This window comes from Chiloscyllium plagiosum, unplaced genomic scaffold, assembly GCF_004010195.1.
Source record: "Chiloscyllium plagiosum isolate BGI_BamShark_2017 unplaced genomic scaffold, ASM401019v2 scaf_13024, whole genome shotgun sequence".
Lineage (NCBI taxonomy): Eukaryota > Metazoa > Chordata > Chondrichthyes > Orectolobiformes > Hemiscylliidae > Chiloscyllium > Chiloscyllium plagiosum.
The window spans coordinates 24,476-29,113 of NW_025213262.1; the positions used below are offsets into that span (position 1 = coordinate 24,476).

Consider the following 4,638-nt stretch of genomic DNA (forward strand, 5'->3'; position numbering starts at 1 on the left):
GCAAAGCTTCAACATAACGTCCCAACTACCATACACAAAGGACTGAATAATGAAGGGAAGTATGTTAAATGCCTTTGAACCATCTTGTCTGTAGGTGATGCAAACTACATGGAATTATGTACCTGCATCCCTTGCTTCCGTGTTCTCCAACACCACGCAACTTGTTGTTATACCAAAATGCAATACCTTCCATTTATCCAGATTGCACTCCATGTTACATTTTTCAGTCCAACGACTCATTGGATTAGGATCCTTTTGAAACTTAGATAATCATCCTCATTGTCTACAATTCTGGCGTCGCCTGCAAACCGACAAAGCAGACCTGCAGTGAGTTCCACTGTTTTCTCTTATTGATCAATGATTCATATTTACTTGTCGTGGCCGTGATTTAGCAGTGTGCAGATCATACAGCAGTTAGTCATGCAATTAACCATGAGGAAGAAAGCTGCAGACTGCAGGGAGATATTAAACAATTGGAAATGAAAATTCATTCCAGGCAAGTTGTTGACAGTGAAGCAAGTTCAAACTTCAAACCAGTCGACCACGCTCCAGTTGTGGCACTCAGCTGTCTCAGCAAGACTGCGATAAACGGGAAAAAAATTTCCCTTCTGCACCGCCTTTGACCAGGAGCACTCCCAACCTCGGAATTGCTTGCGCCTCTAAACCGTCATAGAAATACCGTGCATTCACCGGTTGTGTCACTGGAGCTTTCCAGTATCTGTGCGACCTCATTCCCTTCCCGACTTCCAGTTGGAACCTCGCGACTGCGCCACTCGGTTCCTCTGATTCTGGGGAGGGGAATTGGGACTATGTGGCAGCAGTGGTTACTGCCTTGTGGGGGGAAACTGGTGAAATAGCCGATGTTAAACTGCATTACTTTTGAAGCATACATTTCAGCCACACCTGCACTTTTCCCGGAGTTTTTGATGTTGTGGAGAAATCTATTTATCTCAGCCTTCAGCATATTAATGATGGAATCACTACAGCCTCTGTGAGAACAGATATTAAACGGTCAGCCCATTCTGAGTTCCCACAGATCTGCCACTGTTCGCTAAGCACTGATATTGTGCTTTTGGTACGCTGCCTAACATTTCCTATGATACTGTACTTATTGCACCCTGTCACTGTGCGTGGCTGTGGAATGCCGTGATCGTATAGTGGTTAGTACTCTGCGTTGTGGTCGCAGCAACCTCGGTTCGAATCCGAGTCACGGCAGTGATTGCTCGATCAGCCCCAGCTTTTGTGAAACACAAAGGAATCAGTGGTTTGAACATGGTAATTTTCTCCAAAGTGATGATCTTTCCCCTTCAAATTCTGCTTACTCGCATCTCTGTGTTTTATATGTCAGAATTCAAATCCACCCGTTCTCAGAGATTTCTCTCCCTCCTTCGATCACGAACTGAACTTGCCGTTCCACATCCCCATTTCATTAATTTAGAGATGCCGGTGTTGGACTATGGTGTACAACGTTAAAAATCACACAATACAAGGTTAGAGTCTACCTAGTTTAACTAAGCACTAGTTTTTGGAGCGCTGGTCTTTCATCATGTGGTTGTGGATTCATTTCCTATTTCATTAAGGCACTTATGAATCTAACACTGACTCTCACTTTGATATTGTTCACTCCGTGCTGCTGCGGTCACTGTTGCTGGGTGAACGTGCCCCAACCCCACCATAGGGACCTGCAGACCAGTTGATCCATTTGGTTACCGCTGATGTGAGGCCAATCCTCAGGTAGCAGCTTTTACTGATCGGGACTTGCGATTATTGGGGGTCAAGCTCAGGAAAATGATACATTACAATATCGAGGAAAAGCGACGTCATTGAGAAAGATTAGTTTCACGGGTTTTCTGCAATGGCTGAGCTCTATTACCATTGGACTGTTAACTCAGACACCATGCAAATGAACCAGGGACCCAGGTTTGACTCCAACCATGCCAGGTGTTAGAATTGAGATTCAATAAATATCTGGAATTACGAATCTAATAACACCTATAAATCCATGGTCAATTGTTGAAAAAACAAAACCATCGGGTTTACTGACGTCCTTTGAGGAAGGAAAATGCTATTCTTACCTGTTCGCGCCTCCAGGTGACTCCAGACTCACTGCAATACGGTTGAGTCTCAACTGCCCGCTGTGCAATTCGGGATCTCAATCAAAACTGCCGAGTCAGCGACGCCCTCATACTGCAACAGAATAGGAAAAAAAAAAGTTAATTCGGCTCTAGCTAGATTACTGTGTGCAGTTCTGCAATTCACAGTATAGCAGTGATGTGATCGCAATTGGAACGTTGCAGGACAGATTCAATGGGATATTGTCTGGGCTGAAAAGTTTCAGTTATGAGGAGAGATTGGACAGACTGGGGTAGTTTGTCACCGAGCAGAGTAGATTGGAGAAGACACGACTGAAATGTACAAAATAATGAGGGATATGGATAAGATAGACTGAAAGAAGCGTTTTGTTATTGATGGAGGGATCGAACACTGAGGCCAAGAGATTTCGGGAAAAGGCAGAAAGTTTTGAGTAGATGTGCGGAAAGGCTCAGAGATGTGGAAACCCTTCCAACCTGAAAAAAAATTGAGATGTTAATTTGCGATGCCAAAACATATAAGACTATGGGATAAACAATGGAAGACTTCATTCAGGTCGTTAAGCAGTTGCGTTGGAGAAGTGCGGCCACAACGGGCTGAAGGGCCTCCTTCGATGTTGTCCTCCATAGTATCGTGGTTAGTGTCCCTCATGCTTGGCCTTCCATTCTCAATTGGATATGTCACAGGAAAGACAGTGCTGTCTGAATCAGCTGGGGAAGGACTGCAGCTCCTGGGGAGAGAGAGTGTCAGTGAAAGTGCAAACACGTAACTTCAGCAAACTGCACATTGTGTTTGTGTTGCAATGAAACCATTATATAGAGTTGTTCCTGACTAATGTGTTTATTTAAAGCAGGAATCTGAGGAAGAAAACAGAGTAAACCCATTCAGAACTGAGTGCAGAAACATTTCCAGCAGTACTAATGAGGTTGTACAGCGCAGAACCGCGTTTGAGTGAATTGAATTCCGGTTGATGGGCGCAGCTTGCTTTCACTCGGCTGAGTTACCAGTGTGTAAATGATACAGATAATGTTCAATGTGATGGTACATTTGCTCAGTGGTTCGAACTGCTGTTAAGTCTGTAGGTTAGGTAGACTGGTCATGTTAAATTGCGCTGATGTGTCCAGTGATTTAATTCAGTAAGTTAAGTGAGTTAGCCATGGGTAACACAACGATAAGGTCAGCAGTCACACGATGCCAGGTTTATTCCAGCAGGTTTATTTGAAATCACAAGCCAGGGGCCTGCGGGGATAGAGACGGGAGCTAGATGTGGTTGAGGTGCTGTTCAGAGTGTCCCTACAGACTCGATTGGCAGAACTGTACTTTCTGCCTTGTAGGGAATCTTTGGCAGAACTGTACTTTCTGCCTTGTAGGGAATCTGTGATTCTATCACAGAGGACACTACCAGCGTTTACTGGGCTGCTAAGACATTGGAGACGATGCTGACGGCATTTAGTGGGGATGGAATTTTATTTATTTGTGTGTTGAAAAATGTGACACTGAACCAAGGAAAACCGAATGGAAGTTTTCCCGAGTATTTTAGGTTTGGAGAGAGTAAATAGGTGGTAAATTCACTCTTTCAAGTTCGTATATTTCTGAACGTCAGGCTTTCAAAACCAGCGATGTAGGACAAAGAAATGATGGGAGCACAATTTCTCTCACTCAGAGAATCCGTTTCCAAAATACTTGGAAAGGCACATTTAAAGACACACAAGCAGTGAGTTTCACCAGGAGAGAGACAGTCTGTGGACAGGTAAAAGTGTAAAAGTGGGGTGTGGGGGGTAGAAGGTGCGAGGAAACAATGTCTAATTTGGACGACTTCAGATGCAAAGAAATATCGGAAACGGATGCAGCTGAGTAAGATTCAGAAAAAAAAAAACCTCAGAGTTTTGAAAGATTTCTAATAATGTTCCACATGAAGCATTATAAATGAAACTGACCAGATTTTGTATATTGTCAAGGAAAGCTATTCCATGATGTTTTGGAAGTGACCCGTCTCTTGGAGGTCGATTTCCTGCTTTCATCCCATGGCTTAAAGATATGAGGACAATCACCATGATGTTGGGTTCATTTGACAACCACTGAAATCTGCCAAAGTAACTGAGCATTAAAACTGGCATCTTGTTTTGTAGTTTAACCTTATGCTTTTCTCATCAGTATTTTCTTTAAGCTGAAATAAATTCGGAGCAAAATTGAATGCAACATTTAACGTTCCAATCACATAAATCCAATTCACTTCCGATCATTGCAATGAACAGAGTGAAGTTGCAGCAAAATTAATAAAATTAAACAAACAAAACTGCATTTCCGGGAATTTTACCCAGTTCAGGTTCAGCCATGTGAGAAAGACCTTCGAGCTAAAACATCACCTTCACTTCTCTCTCCATATATAAGTCTTCACGTGAGAGAGAAACTGTCTGAAGAAATTATGCGTCAAGACTAAATGTGCGTGTGAATGTGACGGGAATTTCATGTTAGCTGGTTCATTCTGAGACAGTTCCGACTCGGAATGAATCAATGACAGGTATTCCTTCCAAGGACGAGGTCAAT

General features: G+C 43.1%; 1 non-coding gene across 1 annotated transcript; it reads left to right on the forward strand.

Annotated features, from left to right (window-relative positions):
* The first annotated feature begins 1,143 nt into the window (after positions 1-1,143).
* trnah-gug lies at positions 1,144-1,215 on the forward strand. Its single transcript has one exon. It is a non-coding gene; the product is annotated as a tRNA-His (tRNA).
* Positions 1,216-4,638: the final 3,423 nt, after the last annotated feature.